Source organism: Urocampus carinirostris, chromosome 13, assembly GCF_059441175.1.
Source record: "Urocampus carinirostris isolate Australia breed hairy pipefish chromosome 13, RoL_Ucar_1.0, whole genome shotgun sequence".
Classification (NCBI taxonomy): domain Eukaryota; kingdom Metazoa; phylum Chordata; class Actinopteri; order Syngnathiformes; family Syngnathidae; genus Urocampus; species Urocampus carinirostris.
Genome location: NC_142361.1, coordinates 8,836,374 through 8,861,262, shown reverse-complemented (window position 1 = coordinate 8,861,262; position 24,889 = coordinate 8,836,374). Strand labels below are relative to the sequence as shown.

General features: G+C 39.0%; 1 protein-coding gene across 1 annotated transcript in view; it reads right to left on the bottom strand.

The window, feature by feature from the left end:
- Nucleotides 1-18,527, bottom strand: part of LOC148353674 (protocadherin-15-like) — a 350,912-nt gene extending 332,385 nt beyond the window's left edge. Inside the window, exon 1 of the mRNA XM_088350828.1 lies at nt 18,390-18,527. The gene's annotated coding sequence lies outside the window, so the exon portion shown is untranslated. The remainder of the gene's footprint in view (nt 1-18,389) is intronic.
- Between the last annotated feature and the right edge of the window lie 6,362 nt (nt 18,528-24,889).

Here is a 24,889-nt window from a genome sequence, read left to right as displayed (position 1 = left end):
TGCCGCAGAGAGCGCGCCACTGACTAAAAAGCACCTTGAGAACGAATGCCCACTCTCAATTAATGGTTATTCCCTTTTGCATGTAAATGTGAAGGAGGGAAGGACGGAGGGAGAGGGGCAACAGTGAGTGTACACAGACCATTCTAAAAATAAATATTATACACGCAAGACAGTGACATGTTCAAAATAAATAAATAGATGTGGAAATCACTTAATCAAAATACAACTAGTACATGTTTCTGAATTTACCAAACATAAATGTAATTTTGCAGCACGGCGGCGCAGTGGTTAGCGCTTGTGCGGCACAGTTCATGTCATGGGAACCTGTCGTGGGTTCAAATCCAGCTCCAGACTTCCTGTGCGGAGTTTGTATGTTCTCCCCGTGCTTGCGTGGGTTTCCTCCGGGCACTCCGGTTTCCTCCCACGTTCCAAAAACATGCATTTCAGGTGAATTGGCCGGTCCAAATTGTCCCTAGGTGTGAATGAGCGAATGAGTTGTCTGTCCCTGTGTGCCCTGCGATTGGCTGGCAACCAGTTCAGGGTGTCCCCCGCCCACTGCCCGGAGATGGCTGGGATGGGCTCCAGCAACCCCGCGACCCTAATGAGGATAAGCGGTACGGCTGATGAGATGATGAGATGAGAAATGTAATTTTAAAATGATGGAAATAGTGTTAAATAGGGAAAAATGCTGATAAGAAAACAACCACGGAAATTCTCCAAAGTAACAGTATATTTTGGTGTATTGCAAAAGAACTGCAACCGTTCATTTGTGTTCAAAAACAAACATATTAAAACAATGTTTGAGACGCAAAACATACAATATTAAACAGAATGTTTGTCCATTTGAAAAAAATCTTTCTTTATTGTCCAATGTTTGTTTTATGTCTTAATGCACGAGTTTGTAATATTTGACCACTAGATGGCACTTTTGTCAAACGCGAACGTAAACCAGTGCCACAGCAAGAAGCAAAACGCGAGACAAACATGGCATTCTTAGGTATGGATTTCACTATGTAAAATAAATATCATTTATTTATTTTCTATAAAATGAACATTGGTATAATAATTTGTGTATTTTGCCTGGTATTCAAATCAATGTTTTCTTTAAAATATTTTGGAACCATTAAGAGGCACTAAATATTATACACTATTCCTTTAGATCAGGGGTCGGCAACCTATGGCACGCGGGCCAGCAGTGGCACGCGAGGGGTTAACCAGTGGCACGCGAGCGCACGGCCAAATAATAATGATTTTTTTTTTTCAAGCGCATTTACCTGAAATTTATACATCTTCAGTTGCGCGCCATGTTATGTAAAGGATTTACGTTAGGCTTTACGTGGGTTTTTCAGTGTGAGTTTGCCCGGTGCCTGGCAGACAGAGAGTGAGAGAGACCCAGCCAACAAAACACATGCGCGCGATAAATGAACGAATCATGACGGCTCCTCGAGCGAAAAGATCGCGCTCTCCCCAGCCAGCGTGGACAGATGACTGGGGCTTTGTGCAAAAAATAACTGTGCATTTTGTGCATTATGCCCCGAGAGCGTTTTACCTCGCGCATCAAGTGTTAAACGTCATTACGAGACGAAACATGAACATCAATTCAAGGCGGAGACATTAAAACGTGCTGTAATAATAATAATAATAATAATAATAAATGATAATATTGATCACCTTATTTTCAAATAAAAAGTAAAAATAATTTTTTATCATAATAATAATAATAATTATAATAATAAATGAATCATTGAATGAATTAAACTTTATTTCGAACATGAGAAAACAAAAATGAAACAAAACAACAAGTCAAAAACCAAAACATTGTGAACGTAACATGTCCGAAAGGGAATAGGAAGATGCATATGCTTATTTGATCCCACACCACTTCCTTAATAATTGTGACTTATTGCTAAACCTCCTGTGTATTTACATATAACAAACACCTCAAGAATATACATAAAGTAATCCCTTGGTTATCGCGGTTAATGGGGACCAAACCCACCCGCGAAAAGTGAAAATCCACGAAGTAGCGACGCCCCTTCAAAAATGCTTTTAAAAAATAAATTTAAAAAAATGTGTTTATTTAATTATTTATTTATTTAATTATTTTATTTTATTATTATTACTTTTTAGACCCGCGAAGCTCTGAACCCAAGAATGTGGAACCGCGAAGTAGCGAGGTCCCACTGTATTTACATAGGTTTTGTGGATGCACAGTCACTTAGTCACTGTCATCATCATCATCATCATCATCATCAACACCACCACCACTTTCACCGTCATCATCATTATTATTGCTGTCTCCATCCATTCTCAACATACTATATATAAGAGGATCAATTAAAATAACAATAATTTCCATCTTTATATAGATAGATAGATAGATAGATAGATAGATAGATAGATAGATAGATAGATAGATAGATAGATAGATAGATAGATAGATAGATAGATAGATAGATAGATAGATAGATAGATAGATAGATAGATAGATAGATAGATAGATAGATAGATAGATAGATAGATAGATAGATAGATAGATAGATAGATAGATAGATAGATAGATAGATAGATAGATAGATAGATAGATAGATAGATAGATAGATAGATAGATAGATAGATAGATAGATAGATAGATAGATAGATTCTTTGTATCTGGATTTGAACAAGTGAATATTTGGACATTGTTTGATAAAATAATAAAAGAATAATGTCAAAACCATTCTAAGGGCCTTTAATAATTATTATTATTATTGTTTTAATATCTTAAGTTACAAAAGCAGATTCGCCCTAAAGGGTGTGCAAAACAAAAAAAAGCAACTTGATTGGCTAATATTAAAAACAATGTAAAAAAAGAAACAAAGGCCAACAGTGCGCAGTAATAGTCAAAATAACAAACTCGCATCCTATGAAATCTCCTTTGCGGGTGTCCAATATTAAAAACTTTTTTTTGTTTTATTGTAAGGATTCCGCTTATTGTTTTCAGTGCAATAAATAAATGACTTATAGCGTACAGTTATTGTTTACCTTTTTTATTTTTCTCTACTGGTCCACAGTTGCATCAAAATGCACTGTCCAGGAACAGTTTTCCTCCCGCCCACATCCACTTCATAAGAATTCCCAAGTGATATGAATTATGCTGCCAGCACATGGCACCGCTAAAACACAATGGGATTTCCCTGAAACAAGAGGCCATGTCAGACAAGCATTTAGCATTAACTAATGCAACTTCTGGACACAAACGTCACTCAATCGATGGCGGAGAGCAGATGATGCGACCCGCGCTGCATCTGAGTAGGCTGCTTCTCCTAGTCCTTCAAGTATATTGCATGCTCCTGTCAATGTCTTTGTATGCATCCCCAGGCCATGTGAATACAGTATAGTATGTCAGAAAAGTTAGTGCACCCCTCACATTTCTGCAGAGATTTCATCGTAATGTTTAAATAAACAACACTGAAGAAACATCACTTTGACATATTGAAAGGTAGTCAGTGTAAAGGTTATATACTGTTTGTGTGTGTTTTTTACTATTTTTTTCCCCCTTTTTAATTTTTTTGTTATTGTATGTGTTGTATGTCAGAAACATCACTTTGACATATTGAAAGTAAGTAAAAGTCCCTGAAGTTCAATATTTTGTGTGGCCACCATGATTTTGCAGAACTACTTTAATCCTCCTGGTCACGGATTCCAGCGCTTTGGGAATTCTTTGTTGACTTGAAAAGTGCTATAAAAATGTAGATCATTTCATTTCATTTCATTTCACTAGTCTCACAAATTGCCACTGGAATGTTATTCTTGTGCTTCTCCAACTTGCGGCTGAGGATGCCCTAAAATGTTCTATTGGGTTTATATCTGGAAACATGCTTGGCCAGTTCATCCCCTTTACCCTTTGCCTCTTTGGAAAAGCCTTGATCATCTTAGAAGTGTATTTAAGGTCATTATCAGGCTGGAACATTGCCCTGCGACCCAGTTTCTGGATGGACGAGACCATTCTCTGCCCCAATTTCTCATAGTGCATACTTGAGTTTTTATTTCCCTTAATGAAAGGCAACTCCCCAAAATCAGTTACAATCAAGCAACACCAACCATGATATTCCCAACACATGCTTGACTTTAGGCACGACACAAACATGTTTGTACTCCTCACATATCAATTTACTACACAATACTCATTTTAAATATAACTGTTGAGAGATACATTATAAACAGTCTTGTTCAGGGTGTTGATGACCCTGGGGAAGAAACTGTCCCTGAGCCTGTTAGTCCGTGTTTTAAGGGATCTGTAGGGTTACCAGAGGGCAACAAGTCAAACGGGTGGTGGCTGGGTTGAGTAGAGTCTTTAATAATATCGTAGGCTCTGTTGCAGCATCGCAAGTCAACAATGTCCTCCAAACTGCCAGAGGGCCACCAATGAATTTTTGGGGCGTCTGTGTGTGATAATGTTGACGCTGGTATGATATTACCTTGACTGTGACAACTGTCCCGAACCTTTATAATGACTTTTTGGACAGCAAACAGGTCGGACGAGGTTTATTTCTGTTTCTGGTAGCTTGTTTGGACAGCCCGTTTGTTTGTTACTTTGTTCCTTGCATTCGGGGTTTTGGTCCTTGTTTTAGGTTTAGATATTGACAGATTTGATTTTGTTTGAATTGTTAAATTGTTTTGTGACCCTTATTTTGTTACTTAGTTCTTGGTTTTGTTATTAAATACGATCATTATTTCAGCACTACTGCCTCATTTCCTTTTCTGCTTCCTTTCAATTGGGTCCATCACCGCAAAAAAATAACGTAGAAGTCCTCAATTCAAATCTCTTGATAAAAGCTGTTAGTCCAGTTGGAACCCATTTTCTTTAGTTGAGACCTTGAGATAAAACTTCAATGCCAATTTGATAATGTACTCCATTAGAGCGGCATACAATAGTATTAAATAATATTGTACTGTATAAAAACAAAGGAATGTCATCTTCAATTCAATGCTGCTACGGATTATACACGACAACCAAGACGAAAAACAACTCATCATCACGATACTTATATAAGTCATTTTACCTCTGAAGATAAAGAATCTATGTAGCTCAATCGTATTGTGTTCGTAGTTTTGTGTTCTATGTAGCACAAAGTGGTATATCTTTTTTTGGATTCTATTTTTTTTCACTAAAATGGCTTGGCAAAAAACGGCAGTTGTGTTAGAGGAGATCAGAGTTACTTTGTTGATGCTGTAAGCTTGGAAATTAAGCCTGTGAGGCAGGGGTCAGGAACCTATAGCTCAAAGACACTCCTTTCGCTCTCTCGCTCAGTGCAGTCTGTGCCGCAGGTAAATACCAAGTGCTTACATCAATGTTGCTGTGCAACGTTACGTCTCTTTATAGAGAAGCGGCTCTTTTGGCTCCGCTCAGTAAAAAAAAAGTTTGGGCTCCCAAACAGCTCGTCAGATTGTATTTGTTGCTTTTATAACATTAACATTTTATAACATTATAACATTAAATGTAAATGTTCTGCATTCATATAGCGCTTTTCAAGTCAATGAATAGTGCATACTTGAGTTTTTAAATACGATTATTATTAGTCACAAATGACATTCAAAAAGGAGAAAAATAAAGCAAAGAAAGAAAAAGAAAAAAATAATGAAAAATGAAACAGAAGGAAAAAAACGAAATAAAGAAAGAGGAAAAGGAAGAAAAAAAGGGAAAAGGAAAATAAAAGGATAACAAAAAATGGGGGAAACGAAAAATCAAGAAAATAGAAGTAAAAATCTAGAGGGGAAAAGAGAAAAGGAAGTTAAAAAAATTTAAAAAGTAAAAAAAAAAGAAACAAAAAAGCTAGGAGAAAATAATCAAAAAGCTAGGAAAAAAAGACTAAAGAAGAAAAAGTTTAAGAAAATAGGGTAATAAATACATTGAAATAATTTACAAATATATAAAGTCAATCTGTTTGCCAACACCGTGCTTCTACTGAAAATGTAATTAAATAGGCTACAGTTCTGTATTGCAGAACCAACAAATCAACAAAATGTTAGTATTATTTAACACAGAATTCCAGGCTGAATAGTTGTCCCTCACCAATTCTCAGCTTACCAAATCTGGCCTGCTTCCTGAAAAGTTCAAACACCCCTGCGGTAAAGTATAGAAAAAGGATTGTATGAAATAAATGCAAAGTGAAGCAAAGAAGAGTTTCTGTCAAAATGGCTGAGGAAAAGCTCCCCTCTTTCTATCGGTTTTAAACCATTGATACGTTTATTCTGATTGTTTCTGTTTTAAATAATATACACCTGCAAAACAGAAGCAAAGGGTGCCAGTTTGTTTGTTATTTTGACTATTAGTGTGGACTTTTGTTCTTTGTTTTGATTACTATGCAGCCTACTAAATTTAAGAAAGATCAGGTTCTCTGGGGAGGACCTTCAGAACCAATTTGGAATTTAGCATTGTGGTGTTTTTTTTGTACAGTCCTCCCCTGTTCTACTTTCAACTTCTAAACTCATTGATTCATGCTCTCCTTATTTTTAGTGTCTACCATCCTTACCAACGATGGACCTGCCTCAAAACCCTATCCCGAAACTTGTTCTGTTTTACCGCAGAGCAGTGTCTCCTAACTCATTATTCATGTTTTGTTTTGCCCCAAACACATTAGGCTGATTTCTTCTCTTTCGAGAAGCCAACTCCCCCCACAAGCACGACACTTATATTAATTGACTGAATGACAAAAGAGCAAGGGAAAGAGGAAGAGAGTGGCAAAAGAAAGGCTTCACGTGAGAAGGTCCTTATAGAAAAGGTGTGATTGAACTAAACCGACTGTGTCCACTGCCAACTCACTTCTCGTGCTGCACCACTATATTTGACTCATTCCTGAGCTGGCTTGCCGCTGTTATACTGGCCCCGGACTAATGGATCCTATTTGCACATTTAATTCCATTAGGCGGTGCAGACTTACAATGTCTGATATGTGACACTGAGCTCCTGATAAGACAGACCTGCCCTTTTTCATTTGCGTGAAAGAATGCAAGTTCCATGAATACGGGCTGGTATTTTCAGGAATGTGTATTTTTTTCTTGCTTATTTGGTAAAATATCCTTCTCTGATATTGCATTTGAAAAAAACGAGTAATGACAAATAATGTGATTACCACAGGAATCGATGGGATAACCAAAACCCAAATCAATTCTAAAAGGATTTCAGAGACAGCCATAGATATAATGTTTCAATTCAATTTCTTGTGCTGCCGCTCTCCTTGCAGCTGTTTTGCCCCCCAGTGGCAGGATTATATTAATTAAAACTGTTGCCCAAATATAAACTGAGGATAATAACAATAATCCTGTAGCAAAACCCTTACCTAACTCAAACGTTAGCTAAAATTTCTAACACTAGCTTGAAACCATTGGTGTGAAAGGCTTCTTTCTTAGCCAGAATTAAGAAGTATTGAAATAATTCATGACTAATGAAAGTCAACACTAAAAGCTAAGTGTAGGTGATACTGGAAACATGGGCATGGAACTGATCCAGGTAAATAAGCGGGAGTATAGATCGATACCGATCCAATACCAATACTTTTTGCTTGGAAACTTCATGATCATTGAATAATTGATGATGCTTTGAGTGAGTTCATAATGACGATCAAAACAGTACAATTGTTTTAGGCATTAAAATGTTTCATCTTTCATGACATAACAACACTGCAAACTTAAAGAATATTAAAAAGAAAACAATAAGTCAAGAGAGTGAAACCAAAAATGTCATGATTACTGATTACGACCTGTTTTTTGATCCCGACTAAGTCTGTTCCCCCGACCCGGCTTCCGACCCGTTTCTGACCCCGACCACTTTTTTGCTCTCCTGTTCCGGCTATCGACCTGTCTTTCCGTCCCTTACACCGCCATCGCCCGCTACGGAAGATCCAATTCCGTGTTCGGATCACAATCCAATTGCGAGAGCGACTTGCTTCCCACGTCCAGCGAGCACCGGATCGTGGGCGCAGCCCTACCTCTTTCTTTCAATAAAGCTTGTGATAAACTTTACACAATTGGGTCCTGATTCCGTTCTGGTCGTGACAAAAAAGCAACAATGAAACATAAATACAAATAGTGTTTAAAAAGGTCAACTAGAAAACAAACTTAAATTTGCAAATACAGTATCATTGTCTCTTATTGGCTCTGCTGCCACAGTGACATTGGATGTGCATTTGTTTGTTCTGGAAAGGTAACATATTTACATTTTGCTTGCACCTTGGCACTCTATGCCAATGCTTTTTTCTTGTATTTGTATTTGTCTTGTTGCCACAGTAGCAGAACACTTTACCAAACATATTTCACTTGACATTGAATTATCTTTATTGTCATTGAAATCAACATTGTGAAACGAGATTAGACATTGCACTCCAGGGTAAAACATGTAATAAAGACTGAAGAGAAAAAAGATGAGACTATCAAGATAGAAAGGAAAAAAAATAAGTTTGTCCTTTTCTGTAGTTAAAAAAAATCCACACTGAGCTTCCTGTTTGCCTCAGTTATTTCTATCTTCTGGTAGAGGTGGCCGCATAGATTTGTCCCTCTCTTCTGCCTGGCAGGCAGGATGCAGCAGCAGGCCAGGTAGGTAGTGGTGCTAAAAGTGTGCCTGTCAGTCACACACTCAAGCTTAAACTTATAAAGTGAATGGGTGAGAGAGAAGGGTTGCGCTATATACATAGATAAGCGACACATTGAGCAAATTGGTGTAGGAGCAAAGTATGTCAAGTCAAGTCATGTTTATCTGTATAGCCCTTAATCACAAAGAGTCTTAAAGGGCTGCTCAAATCAAAAACTATTGCACACTATAGACTATTATTACACAAACTGATTTAAGACCTAAATTAGGGCAAGGACATATTCAAAAACCTCAACATGAGGAAAATGAAGAAACCTTGAGAAGGGACAGCACGAGGTAATCCCCCTCCCAGGATGATCAGGCTACAATAGATGTATCAATTATAGGACAATAGTATCGTTCCGACCCAAGTACTAGCTTCGTATCGACAATATTGATATTAGGGTTGGTCCACCTACCCCCAACTGTAAGCCTAAGTCCTAAAAGACACATTAATTTAAAACCCCTGCCCCGGCCTGAAATCTTAACATCTCTGCTTCAGAATGTACTTCATTTTGAGAACAAAAACAGTACTTTATGTGCCAATGAAATATCCGGATAAAAATTAAAGAAAAAATGTAATTTACAAAACATCTTTATGCTTCTATATTCAATTCATGTATTGCTTGCTACCTGCGAGACTCATTTCAAAAGACATTGAAATTCGCTTGGTGCTGCCCATTGTGCGTATAAATAGGTTCTTTTTTGATAAATGCAAAGTGTTGTGTATTTGAAAGCAGAGGACACTAGAAGTCTTTCTTTTTTTGATGGGCAACTACATTAATCACTGAGTAAAAGCATAAATGTACTTGTACAATGAATGCCCGCCTTTCGAGTGACATTTTCCCATAATTTACTTTTTTTTCCTGCTGGTATTTTTACTATTAAAAATGAGGCTAAGTGATGTGCCACCAGCAAGTACCATTATCAGTTATACCATTTCTTACTATTTAACACACCTTCTTAATAGAACCCAGGAGCTTCTAATAATTAAAAACCTCATGTCCATTAAGTAAAAACTGCCATGAACTACAGGGTGAGGGGCTTTACAATCCATCTTGTCTATTTAGTAGGGCTCGATCCAAATATCGATTTTACCTAAAATTAAGCGAGTACTTGAATAAGCCTGAAGAGGGATGGGCGCCACCAGGCTGTACTTGCCCAAGACATACCACAGGAAATGGTGCCCCTATGACCCTAGTGGTTAAGGGATCCAACAAACTAACCAACCAACCAACAAACTTGAATAGGATTGATACTATTGTCTTTGCACCGATGCTTCACCCCACAACTAGTTTCCTTTAAGTGCTGCCTCTATATGTAGGTAAATAAGTTCTTCTCTTGTTCACCTACCCAACGACACTCTCTGAGTTTATGCTTGTTTGCGTGACTGACAGACACACTATACGCACCTTTCCCTACCTGGCCTGCTTCTGCATTTTGCCTGCTAGGTAGAAGAGAGGGACAAAGACGTGCACCCTAATCAGAAGCTAATATGAGAGAGGCAAACGGGAAGCATAATAAATGTTCATAAACGTATGAAAAATGTTTACCCTACAGAGAGCAACAGGTGCAACCGAAAAATGTTACTGTTCCTGAACAAAAACCTATAAAGCTGTTGACATTATGACAACAGAGCCAAAAGGGCTTGTCTGTGACATTACTATTTTTTTGTTTGACTGTCTTGAATTTCCCTCTATAACGTTGGACAAATATTTCATTTTTTATAGTGTTATAGGTTTTTAGATATTGTATATATGTATTGTTAACATTATTTCCAAGTTGCAAACAAAAATGTAAACAAGTTACTGTTCCTGAACAAAAAAAACTGTAAATCCGTTGTCACTATGGCAACAGAGCAAATGAGAGACAATTGATACTTTATTTGCACCGCTGACTTTATTTTCACACTCTTGTGCAAAGGAAGGTATAGTTGACTTGTCATGATATTTATTCTATATTTTTGTTAAATCGCTGTTTTTTTATTTGACTCTCTTGGCTTTTGTTCTGAAACAGTTGTAATAAAAACAATTCTCTTTTTTATCCGCTTACAGTTTGAATCGAAGTTATTTTATAAAAAAAATGAAACATTTTTCTTTGTGCTGTGTTTAACGTAAACATAAACCAATTCTAAGGGGATAATTCAAATATTCAATGATCATAACATTTCCAAGCAAAATGTATCAGTATCCTCATCTATTTACTTGGCCCGGATCGATACTAAACTTTTCAAGATTGACCACCCTTGGTCAGTCATATCACTCATTAGTATTTAACACACCTTCATAATAAAAGCCTGGAGATTACAATAAACGTAAGAACTTCATCTCTATCAAATAAAAGCTGCCACGAGCTATATCCATCTTGTCGAATGGCTACAAAACTGCATGAAACAATGTATCGTAGATGATATCATAGAAGGATCTTTGAAGTGTTCTAATTAGTGGTGTCATGCACATTTAAAACAATATTTTAATTGAAAACAAAGAGCCAGTTTTCCTTATAAAACATATTTAGCTGGTACATGAAAATCAAATGTTAGCTAATTCAAAACTACTCCTGGGCGTGTCATTTTCTCATTATGAAACAACAAATTAAAAGATTTAGGTCTGGCTGTTTGGTATGCTGGTTTATAAACTCACAACACTGTTTGAAACCCATATTTGAGACCCTGAACCACAAACTCAGTCATAAACAAAACAAAAATGCCGTTGTCTACACCAGATGTAATGGGTTTGGTATTTCAATATGATTGGTCGTGTGATAGGCGTTCAAATAAATATTGTAATTGGAAATGCAGAGGGAGCATATGCTAAGTAAGAAATGATTACCTGGCCCACAAAATCAAGGGTGAAGTGTTGCCCGAGGGTACGGCTCATGCTTATTAAAAACTAGCATTTACCGTCCTATCCAGGTGCAGCACATCAAATCGAACAACAGGAAAAAGGAAATCAGCCCGTCTGTGTGTATAATCAACGCGTTCCTAGAATCGTGGCGAAGCATATGGTCACGAAAACCAACCGACGTCAAGTACCAAACATGCTGGGGCAGGCGTCCAATTAGAGAAGGGAGATGATTGAGATGTCTTACGTGCGTTACCTGTTGAATGCGAATTTGCAGAAAGTAATCACGTGCAAATTACATGTGGTTGAATGATACCAAATCGCAAGAACAGTCTGGTATAATAAATGACTTCAGTACACAGCTGACGTTGAGTTTTAAATAAAAAGGTTGGGTGCATCAAGAGCGGCTTAACCAGGAAATATATTTGGAATTTAAAAACTGCATCAAATTGCACCAAATTTAATCTTTCACTGAGAAATGGTTGGATATAAATCAAATCCTCTTTCTTGGTGAATAAAAAGAGTTACTTCGTTGAACAACTTGAAAGTCTAAGGGGCTGTATATCCATCTAGTTATTGATCTATTTAAATACATACATAATTTGAATTTAAATACAAACATCAGGTTTTTTAATGGACAAAGAGCCATATATATGTTCCCTTCTTTCGTTCTTTCTCTGAGAAAGGCTGGACAGAAAATGACAAAAATTGTGCTTTTTTTCTCACTTTCAGTCTTCAGTTTTTAGTCTTCCTTGGATTAATTTTTGCTTTCACCATGCAATTCAGCAACACCTAGTGGACACATATCTAACACTGGCCCTTTAAGAACAGCGTCAGGTTTTTATCAGCGCTTATTTTGTGGAAAACGCCTTTTGGCCCAACCTCACTCAGATCCTAGCTTGAGTGTCCGCCAATTCAATTGAGTTGGAGACCCTTGCCCTAAAACAGGGGTGGGCGAACACGTGGCTCTAGATCTTGGCCAATAAGAGTGTTTCTCTTTGCCTCATCATATTTTCTATATACTGTGGCTCTTTACCTTGTTTCATGTTTAGTTTTTTTTTTTTGTCTGTATTGAGGGTGGACAATTTCCATGAAATCAACACAAGAACAATACTTGTTGTTTTGTAAGGAGAGGAGTGTGTTATGGGAAATAATGTTTTTAATTGTGTGTGTTTTTGTGTGTCTAACTGTCATGGCAGGTCAGTGCGTGGTGTGGATCTTTGACTCTCACCGTTAAAAATGTTGTCTCTTTGTGTCAAACTTTTTTGCCACCCCTGCCCTAAAATGTGGTGTGTTTGGGTAAAAATGTATACAATTCCATTATTTTCAGTCAGATGTTGCTGTTGTTCAACCACTTGAGTTAAAAATTACAGTCTGCACCCAGTTCTGAAGAAGTGTCGAGATATTTCATTTCAAGTCCAATGTGGGTGCATGGAAAGCCCAACTTGTGAAAAAAGTGTGTCTGTCCAAATATTTTTGTCCTGTAACTGAGGTAGCACAACAAAGGGTTGCCCTTTTTTTTGTTTTTGTTTTATTATTTTTAACGTAGCAGAAGTAAATGGAGGGAGACCAAGAGGAAGGACACGTTTGACGTGGATGGATGGTGTTGAATATGAATGATGAATGCACAGGAAAAAGGTCTAAATCTAGTGAAAGCGAGAGCTCTTGTCGGTGATAGGAATGAGTGGAGAAGTATTGTAAAAGGATAATGGGATGTTTAGACGTGTTCTAAGGGATGGGCAGGGCACCCGTATGTTGCTGCAGGGGTAAACCAGTGAAAGCTGTCATGGGCTGCCGTTGAACAGAGGAGTGTGTTGTGTCACCCTGACCCGAGTGACATGGGCGCTTTCTTGTGTCCCGTTTCATCTGGAGGGATGAAAGCATGACCGACTTAGGTGGCGAGGTGCTTAACGTGTTTAGGTGTTTGGGCATTTGGGCTTTTGGGTTGGCCATGGACCCCCAAAATTTCTGTCTGTGTTTTTTGCTACTTTGTCCCTTCTTTTATTTTCTTTGTTTTTGTATGTGTTTGTCTTGCTGTCGGTCACCCCTCTCAAGGGACATGACCAGGGTAGATAGATATTTATAGATATTTGAACATCCTCCTTGCACCTAACTCTCCTGGCATGACCAATCAATCCAAGATTAGTCGCGCCTGGAGAGTGGAGCTGAGTCTGATGCGCTCTGCATGTAGAACTGATGCCAGCCCGCACTGTGAAAAATGACACTAGTCAAGTGCTATTTCTCTTTAACTGAAACATAACATCCATCCATTATCTGCACCACTTATCCTCAGTGGGGTTGCGGGGGTGCTCGAGCCGATGCCAGCTATCTTCAAGTAGTTGGCAGCACGGCAGCGCAGTGGTTAGCGTGTGTGTGGCACAGTTCTGAGGTCATGAGACTGAACCTTACTATGTGGAGTTTGCATGTTTTCCCCGTGCCTGCGTGAGTTTCCTCCTGGCTCTCTGGTTTCCTCCCACATCCCGAAAACATGTATGTCAGGTTATTTGGCCGGTCCAAATTGTCCCTAGGTGTGAATGAGCGAGCGAGTTGTCTGTCTCTGTGTGCCCTGCCACAGGCTGGCAACCAGTTCAGGGTGTCCCCTGCCCACTAACCAAAGATAGCTGGGATGGGCTCCAGCACACCCACGACCCTACTAAGGATAAGTGGTGCAGACAATGGATAAAACATTACAGAAGGTGTTCAAGCATTTAAGCCTGGAATTCCATGTTCCCTCGCATCAGTCAATATTTTATCCGGCGACAGAAAAACAGCAAATGCCCTTTTTGCCAACTAACTCAAGTTTCAAAAGTATGTCTTTACTACGCCAAAGTCAACTTTCAGCAAGAAAAAGCCAAAAGTATGAGAGCACTGTGTCATCATCAAAAAAACATCACCCCGAAGGATTTTCAGCAATCGCCAAAGGTCTTTAATTTCCTGTTTCCACACTTCATAGTGTTATCATAAAGTGTCAGACGTAAACCTGCTAAGATGTCTTTCTGTGCGCATACGCAAGGGGAAACAACTCACGGAATGTGGCAATGCATGATGCGGGTGAGGGCAACAACCACAAACAAGGGTGGGGGAGTGTCGAGAGTTGGGGAGGAGACATGAAAGAGGTAAGAGCTTCAAGCTGATGTGGAATAATCGGATGTGAAACCCCTGCTAAAGCATCTGCGCTAAAAAGATATGTCAGACAACTTCTGGTATGTACAGTGAAAAAAAAAGTATTTGAACACCCTGCTATTTTGCTATTTCTCCCACTTATTAATCATGGAGGGGTCTGAAATCTCTGGATTTTTTTTTTAGTTTACATACCTCACAGTGGACATGCACCTACTATGAAAATGTCAGACCCCTCCATAATTTCTAAGTGAAATAGCAAAATAGCAGGGTGTTCAAATTTTTTTAAAATCCAGGGTTACAAGTTCAAAGTTTGGAAATGGAGCCCATAGGGGGAAAGAATATAATCTTGGCAAATGAATAAATGCATAATGGAGCCAAGAGGTGTTCTATCAAAACTGCTGTGGAGGAAGCCATTAGGGGTGGGCTGGGATTTTTGGTATCGATCTGATCCAAGAAGATCATTCATTAATTGAACCCTTACCCTTCTGAGTGAGCTTAGAGTTGCGATATACAAAGTACAAAGATTTCAGGCTCTAAGAGTATACAAATATGATACAAATACAATGTACTTCTATTACAAATGTTTCAAAATAAAAGCTGGAAAAATCAAATAAAAAAAGCAGCGATATAACAAAAACTTAACTAATATATCACGATGTCAAACTAAAATAATTTCCAATGCACAATATTTTGAAAATAAAATAAATGCAAATAAATTGTCAATTGCCTTGTACAATGAATGCCCCCCACACTTTGCCTGGAGAAAAACATGTTTCCTATACTGTTGACTTCAATTTGAAATTGTTTTTTTCAAATTATTTTTGCAATATACTATGCCCGGACAAAAAGGAAAACATCTGTCCTTATGTGTGGTCCTTAACCTAAAAGTGATCAATTTTGCTGAAGAAACAAGCAATTTGGAAGCAGCAAGAAAGACCAGGGTAGATGAAAACAATGTCAAACAAAAGGAGACATCATTGGAAATTGCACCTAAAGCCAAAGCGGCAAAAAGGAAATAAAAGACAGAAACCATAAATGAAAGCGGAGATCCTTAAGTGGTTTGAATGTTTTAGACAAAATGGATATGGAGTGTCTCACCCAAGTGTTGGCAATCTCCAAAATTTATATTACAAATATGAAGAGTTTACTGCTTCCATAGGAAACACATTTTTCATAACACATTATTAATGAAAATAGATGGTGGTATTGTTCTAACAATCCTTTCGGAGAGCGATTTAGACAGATAGTGAGAGAGAGAGAGAGAGAGAGAGAGAGAGAGAGAGAGAGAGAGAGAGAGAGAGAGAGAGAGAGAGAGCAAATTAAAATGAAAAAGAGAGACATCAAGTTAGATAGAGAGTGAGCTAGAGAAAGAGCAAGCTAGTTAGAGATAGCGAGTGAGTTAGAGTTTGGTTAGAGATCAAGTTAGAGCTATTTTGAGTTAGAGCGAGCCCGTTAAAGCCAGAGTGAATGAGTTAGTGCAAACAAGTTAGAGTTAACTAGTTAGAGTTAACAAGTTTGTATGCCACATCTGATTTAAAAAAAAAAGATAATACAGATATACGATTAAACCAAAAAGCTCTAATTAACTTCATAAGAATACTCGTCAAAGCGGGTAAACATGAGCCGAGATTCAACCCAAGAACATCTGAACTGTGAGGCAAGTGTGCTAACCACTCCTTCATAATGCTTTTGCTGGTTGTTTTTAGACTGAAATAATTTGCTTCTGTCCTTAGCGGTGTCATCCCTCAGCCATAAAGCGCATTAAAGTCTCTCCGGTGCAGGTGACGTTTCGGCTTTTAGCTTTAAAATACTTTCTGCAGCAATTTGTTTCACATAGCTGCGAGGTTTGATGGAAATCACTGGCGAACCATTTACTCTCTGGGCGTCTTTATTCAAGTTGCCAAATATCACCCAGGAAAGTTTTTTTTTATTTGTATTTTTTTTAAATGGGAGGTATCTCGTTAAGTTGCTTGTAATTTACTGAAAGAAAATTGAGTAATTACGTTTGAAGGAGCCCCACGTTTGTCGACTCCCTGCGGCACGAGCTGAAAGGATAAAACTGAACTCTAATTGATATGCATATGAAGCACAGAAGTGAGTCGAGTAAAAGAGGGATCCAGCTGCTCCTCCTCAGGAGTCATTTTGACCCAAGAGATGTTCGGTCGACGGCTTCCCGCGTTTACGGATAAAACCGGAGAGACGAATACAGCCATACCTCGCTTGCATTAAGCCAGGAGAGAGAAACTAATTTTAGGACGGGGGCCAAATAGTAGAAAAAATATTTTGTGGGGGCCGGACAGATAAGTTTGTGAGCATGAGAGAGAGAGAGAGAAAGGAGAGAGAGAGAGAGAGAGAGAGAGAGAGAGAGAGAGAGAGAGAGAGAGAGAGAGAGAGAGAGAGAGAGAAAGAAAGAAAGAAAGAAAGAAAGAAAGAAAGAAAGAAAGAAAGAAAGATGAACGTTTAAACAAAGAAACAATGAAAGAAATAGAACAAGAACGACAAAGAAATAGAGAGAAAAAAGAGAGAAGGAATGCAAAACAAACAGAAGGGACAAAAAGAGAACATGAGAGAAAAAAAGAGAAAGAAGTAATAGGAGAACAAAACAGGAAAGAAAGAAAGAGAAAAGAAAGATTCAAAGAGTGAGAAAGATACAGGAAAAAAAGGCTAGAGACAGAAGGATGGAAAGAGGAAATGAGAGAACAGAACAGGAAAGAAAGAGAAAAAGAAAGGCTCAGAGAGTGAGAAAGAGACAAGAGAAAAGGGTGGAGACAGAATGAGAGAAAGAAGGAGAGGAGAGAAGAACAGAGAGAGACTGAAAGAGAGAAGGAGAGAAAGACAGACAGAGAGAGAAAGAGAGTAAAAGAAAAAGAGAAAGAGAAAAAGACAGAGGGAGAGAGAGAGAACGAAAAATTAAAAAACAGAGAAAGGAGAGAGAAGGGAAGAAAGAGAACAATAAGAGACAGAGAGAAAAAAGAGAGAGGAAAGAAAGAAAGAGAACAAGAAAAGGGACAAAAAGAGAAATAAAGAGAGAAAAAGAGAAAATGAGACAGAGGAACAAAGGGAGAAAATACTAATACAGGAAAAACAACAAAATACTACTACACAAATGCTACAAAATACAACAGAAATGCTACTACATACTGTAAATACTACAAAAATACATCCACGGAAATGCTACAAAAATACTACGAAAATACCACAAAAATACTACAACATACTACAAAATACTATTACAAAATGACATCTAGAGTAATAGTACAAAAATGATACAGAAATAATACAAATAATTCAACTGCAATCATACTACAGAATATTACATTTAGTACTTAAAACGAGTTAATGAGTTATCTTTGCTTTGATAGCGAGCATTTCAAAATCAATTTGATGAGACCAGTCTAATTAAAAGCAAATATAAAAATATGACATGCGTGTATATTCATCCATGAATGAGAATAATTAGAAAAGGTGTTGAGGGCCAAATTTCTTAACCCGATGAACCCGCGACTCAAACAGTGTACTGTCCCTGCTATAGAGAGAAGTACAGTCAATGGGATATAATCTTTGGGTAATCCGGTAGAAGTGCTGATGCACTCGTATAGTGTTTCCCATGAGGGATTGGTTGCAAAAGTGAGAGCGCGCGGCCTTTTTTTTTAAGCGTAGCTTGCGCAAATTATTAAAATTAGAGTTAATATACGTCGTACGCTACTAAACCAGTCGAGGTCATATTTGACACGTGCAAGACCACCAACAGGAACTGTTTACATGCCTGGCGACAAAGAATCAAGAACTGTTCAAAGACACGAGCACGGTCTTACCATGCTTTTGCTTTAGAGAGCGAAAATTCCCTTTGAGAAGGATCCGGGAACAAAGTGGAGGTTGCTTCATCAGATCACAAATATCCCGGTTAGCGTTGGACAAAGGTTTTCACGAGTAGACCACAACAGGCAGCACTCTTCAAATCTCTCTGTGTCTCTCCCTCTTTCTGGTCATGACGTGTAAAGCAGGTAATCTTATTACATCGGTCAGTAAAGGTGAGCCGGGCTAAAACGCTCTTGTCCTGCCTCCCTCCGATGCAGATCTGCCAGATAGGCATCTTGTGTGCCGGGGGTAGTAGTAGGTTAGTCAAACGCTGTACTTTAAACCAGGGTTTCTTAACTCGGGGGGTCGGGACCCAGAAGTGGGTCGGGAACAGTTTTCACTGAGTCGCCAACCTTTTTGTTGGTGTTAGGAATTAAATATATTAAAAATATACCGTTTACCAAATTGTTCGAATTAGTTCTCTGACTCCATTAGCCAAACATAACCTTCATTCACCTAACAATGCATGCTCGTTTGCCGGAAAGCGCTAATTATTATATCAGCCCTTGTCCCAGTTCCCGTTGTTTCTGTAAACATCATTCTTCACAAGGTTGCATTGACCTTGCCCCACAGCTCAGCCAGTGATATCTTTTGCATTTAAATGTAATTCGTATTTGATCGTACAGAAACCCTTTTAGTCAAATGTATAAAATCCTTCATCGGCGAAAGTCAAAGTAAACTTTATTGTCAATTCTGCAGCATAAACAGAGAACTTATATTATGTTACTCTCAAACCAACGTGTCTAGAAGATAAAAATAAAAAAGTCTATGCTAGGACACACTACACAAGGAAACAGTACGGCACATAGACAGTGCAGACACATAAAACATAAAGTGCAAAATGATGCTAAGAAGAAAACTATGGGTCAAATTGCACTCTTTAAGGGCAGATGGGGATTATGCCCTGCTCAATCTCGACCTGTTCAGTCAATCTGCGCCATTGTGAGGGACCACATCTCATGTTGTTGTGAAATTGTTGGTTATATTTCCCTTTTCTGCCCACATTGAAGAGTACCAAGAAAGATTTTAATAAAAAGAGGGAAAAGTGGAAAACAGTGAGAAACACAATCTGGTCGAAGAAGGAAGTGATTGAGAAAATGGTGTGTTCTTCATTGAAGCGTTGCTGTAAGGTACAGTAAATGGTTTAAAATGTTATATTTTTAGCTTTTTTCCAATATATTATTTTTTATAAACTACGTGATTAAATAATTTTTTATGTTTACGCTTTGTCAGTATTTTGAATTTCTTTGAGGATGTGGCTATTCAGGGCAATGGCTGTGGCGTTCTCTATGGATCTGTTGGTCCGGTATGTAAACTGGTGTGGGCCAAGCCCAGGGGGACACAGTCCTTTATGTGCTAAAGGACCGGTCTCTCAAAGCACTTCATGATTATGGGTGTGAGGGCGACAGGGTGATAAGCACTGAGGCTGGATGCAAGTGGCTTTTTTGGGATGGGGGTGATTGTGGCAGACCTAAGGCAGGTGTGGATGAACGCTTGGGCCAGTGAAAGGTTGGAGAACCTGCAGAAGACTCCCAACAACTGGTAGCCCATACTTAGAGCACCTTCCCTGGTAAACCATCAGGGAATGGGGCCTTCCTGAGATTCACTGGTAGGTGCGCATACTTCACAATGTGCTCTGCTACAGGTAGAGGGCGTGGTGGGGCCTGATAGTGATAGGGGCCAAGGTATCGGAGATAAGTGGCGTTATGGTGTCTCAAGATGAGGAAATAAGCTGTCAAGCTTCTCTGCCAGTGGCACACTTAGGTCTTGATACAGTCCACACACAGGAAGTCCAAAATGTTACGCATAAGCAATAAAGAACTCTGTGGATGCCCGTGTAAGCTTCTATTTTAAATAGTCAAGTCAAGTCATTTTTATTTGTATAGCCCTTAATCACAAAGAAGGCTGCGCAGAACACAGATTCCCCTGATTTAAAACCTACATGAGGGCAAGGGAAAAACTCAAAAACCTCAACATGAGGAGATGAAGAAAGCTTGAGAATGGACTGCACATGAGGTAATCCCCCTTCCAGGATGACCAGAATGCAACGGATGTCGCAATAACAAATAGAATTCTCTACTGAAAAACTGTCTTATATTACTCCTTAGTTCTCTTCGTATTTGTGGGAAAAAATGGTGGTAACAGTATTCAAAATCATCCCAGATAGAAAAATCTGGTACAGAATCCCTTTGTAATATACAATTTAAAGACAAGCATGCAGCATCCAGCGAGTTGGCAGGCTACAGCTCTTTTGGTGAGCTTGCATTTCACTAGGTGTTCCTTCTTATAAAACAGAATTGATGTTCTTTTTCGTCACTAAAAACCTCCACAAAAATGAAGTTAGAAGAACCCTATTGAACTACTTCCAGAATTTCCTCCAAACATGAATTTTGTGGACAATTCTGAGGGGGTTAATCAGACAACTGAATTTCATCATTGTTTTAATTTCACACTACTCGTTGCATGCTTTTCAAATGAATGGAGTTAACCATTTAACCAACCGTTCTGAAGTTATGGGATCGAACCTTCCAGTGTGGAGGTTGCATGTTCTCCCCGTGCTTGCCTGGGTTTCCTCCGGGCACTTCAGTTTCCTCCCAAAAACATGCATTTCAGGTTGATTGGCCGGTCCAAATTGTCCCTAGGTGTGAATGAGCGAGTGAGTTGTAAGTGTCTCTGTGCCCTGCAACTGGCTGTCAACCAGTTCAGGATTTCCCCTGCCCACTGCCCTTACCCTCGCGACCCTACCGAGGATAAGCGGTGCAGATAATGGATGGATGGAGTTAACCGGGGAAAAATTAAATCATCTGGATGGAATTAGTGAGTGGTAAAAATCACTTCCTGTTTGTACTTCTACCTGTTTTACTCAACAACAAAAATTCTTGATAGATAGCCTCTGATTACTTTTCTCGACAAATAACTCCACAGCTATGCTGCTATGCTCATTAAAACGACTTCGGCACTCGGGAAACCCGACTGTAATCGCAAAAGCAAAACAGACACGCAAACCAAATTAAATTCAGGAGTGTAATTTGCAAAAAGACCCTACTCAAGAAGCTAAATAGGTTTGACTAAGTTGGTTTGTGCATGTTTTATGGAAAGAGCTCAAAAGTTTTAAATGTAATGACAGCTTATCAAAGCCAAATACTCTCGGATTAGTGATGCGCAGTCAGGGGGAGGCAGGTGAAGCTCTGCCTCACCTGTCATCATGTAAATATAAAATGTAAGATGTATTCAATAGTTGCTTTTTAAGTGTTGTTGTTCATTCTCATTTAATTCTACAATTTTGGGATTGGAAATCCTTTTCCAAAATCGCTGAGTTGTACTTGCTGAATATTATTAATTCAATTCAATGTAAAGTATTACTATTCTGAGCGTCTGCAGAAGCAGAGCGAGGTTTGTAATTCTCTTGCCTCGTGACAGAGGGTGATAGTGAGACCAATGATTCTGATTTGCATGGACGTTTTTCATAAAAAGGAATTAGCTATCTAATTTTATACAAAATGACCAGCGCCTACTTCATTAATACGTTAATGTAAGAGCTTATAACCTTTTTTTTTCTTTTTCCATGCTACAGTATATATTGTAATCCGTCATTATTCACAGGGATTAGGGTCAAAAGGGCTCCACAAATAAATCTTCGTTCATTTATTAAATACTATATTATTTATTGAAACCAAAGAACAAACCCAATTTACAAGCTCAAGCATTTTATAATCAAATAAAATTACTGTGCTATGTAAATGTTTTTTCACTGTTATTTTTTTTTATGAGTAACGTTTGTACTGGAGGCACAGCGGCACAGTTCTGAGGTCATGAGATCAAACTTTCCTGTGTGGAGTTTGCATGTTCTTCCACTGCTTGCGTGGGTTTCCTCCGGGCACTCCGCTTTACTCACACATTCCTCAAACATGCATGTCAGGTAAATGGCCAGTTCAATGTGTCCCAAGTGTGAATGAGCTTGTAAGTTGTCTGTCTTTGTGTGCCCTACGACTGGCTGGCAACCAGTTCAGGATGTCCCCTGCGCACTGCCCGAGAACAGCTGAGATGGGCTCCAGCAGCCCCGCGACCCTACTAAGGATAAGCGGTGCAGATAATGGATGGATGAACGAACTTTTGTACTGTCAAATTATAGTGTTAAAAATAATATTTTTATTTCAGGACAATAGGTTTTTCACTCGCAAAACATGCGGATGTTATGGAAAACTGCATTTACATTATTTTAAAGCAAGGGTCAGCAACCCAAAATGTGAAACTGACGTCACTCGTTATAAATGAAACAGTTTGAGCGCCTATGGAAGCATTTTTTTCATCCTGATTTGGTCATGATTTCCAGACAACGTTTATTACCCATAAAATTAATTGCAACATGTGTGTACCGTTATTGATATTACACAATAAGTGCTTCAAATTCTGAAACAGTGTTTTATTTAGTGGTTTAAAAGTAAACAACCTGATTCCAGGTTATGTCGGCCAATTTGGTTGGAGTACGGCAAAGCTTTTGGGACAAAGAGCTCCCTATTAATCGGTCTAAGGGGCCAGTCACACAGCCGTTTGCGGCTAAATCAAGGCTAAAATTTTGCGTTTTTTTTTTTTTGCCCATGGTTGCCCGCGATGTAAAATGCGCAAAATTGGCCAACCCGCTGTTCATCGGTGGTATGACCGCAAAACAGACGCCGGCGACTGTTCCGCTTTCTCATCGCGTCATTTCCGCGTCATTTTCTCTTGTGGACCACGGGTATAAAAGCTCCCGAGCCGGTGTTGTGCCCAAATCCGACTCCTAAACACAATCTCCCCCGCCCACCCACCCTCGCGTGAACGCGCATTCTGCTGCGATCGCTTTTGTTGGAAGCACGCATTGACGTTGGTGACTTTTTCATCCGCGTTAACAAACGCATTTTGTAGAATACGATCGCACTTTATTGTTTAAATAAACGCGTTATATAGACTAGGATCTCCCAATTGTTATAATTAGCTCGCTTTATTCAGATTCAGATTCAGATTCAGATCTACTTTATTGTCATTCTAGTACACGTGTATACAGAACGAAATGTCGATGCATCTGACCCCCACAGTTTCCTTGAATGTACAGATATAAATAAAGTTGTATTGTATTTTGGCTACGTATAGTATTTTACCATAGTGCCGATAGTGCAAGAAGGGTAGCTAACCAGATGTGCAAAATGGGCAGTCAGGTTAACAAGTCAGGTACACAGTAACATTAACACTGTAACAATAACGCTGTAATTACAATAGTGCAGAGAGCAATGTGCAAGGAGTGGCAAGCTATAAAAAACTGCCAGTAGTGCAAAAGTCAGATTAGCAGCCGTTTAGATTTAAGTTAACTATATGTTAGATTGACCATTTAACAGTCTAATGGACAGGGGGACTAGACTATTGCGGAGCCTGGTGGTCCTGCACCGCACACTGCAGTACCTCTTCCCAGAGGCTAGCAGAGTGAACAGTCCATGATGGGGGTGAGAGGGGTCCCCGGTAATGTTCTTAGCATGGGATAGGCAGCGCTTCTGGCCAATGTCCTGAATGGAGGGAAGTGTAGTTTAATATTTATTTATTTTTTTATATTTATTTATATTTATTTATTTATTTAATATTTATTGTTTTAATAAGCGTTTTATATAGAATACGATCGCTTTTGTTGGAAGCGCAGCAGAATGCGCGTTCACGCGAGGGGAGGAGGATTTTATATACGGTGTGCATTACCGTTCGATTACGTTCACAACAAAAACAAAGACGGAATGGTTTAAGTTGTATTACATTCCCAACAAATGCAAGACGAAGTGGTTTTGGTTATATGTTCGCCATTACATTCCCTAAAAGTGATATAAAAGTGAGATAAAACGAGGTAAAAGTGGTTGTAGTAGCGAGGGGATGCAAATCTCGGCAGGGATGTATCTCTCGGCATAACACCGGGCTGTAGAAATCATAACCGCTCAAGACACAGTCCAGTGAAGATCAAGATTTCAAGCTATGGCACCGAAGAAGCCAATATGTTATTATTGTAATAGTTTTTCATTTTTATTTTATTATCTTGTTATGAAATGAAAAGAAATGTCAAGAAATAAAAATGGATTAAGACGAGGTCACTACGCTGACGGGGATCCATGTTCACCCCCTTGACGTCTCGAGGACAACTGACGTGTGCTCGGCAAATCGCGCTGTATATACGCGGAGAAAGGCGTTTGACCGTCACACGCGTAACACGCTAATTTCACGTTATAACACCGCGATACAGGCGCAGAACATGCTATTACCATGCTCCACCCACAATTACGCGCTGAAATTTCCCGTCCTACCCATGTGTAACCACGCCCTGGCGTCATTACCTCGTGTGCCACCCGCGGTTAACACGTGCTCAAAGTTTTGAGCAGCTCAAAACTTTTTCGCGCGGCCAACCGCGTGTGAATTTCCGACCGCGAGTAAAGCACTGCTGTATCTCGTC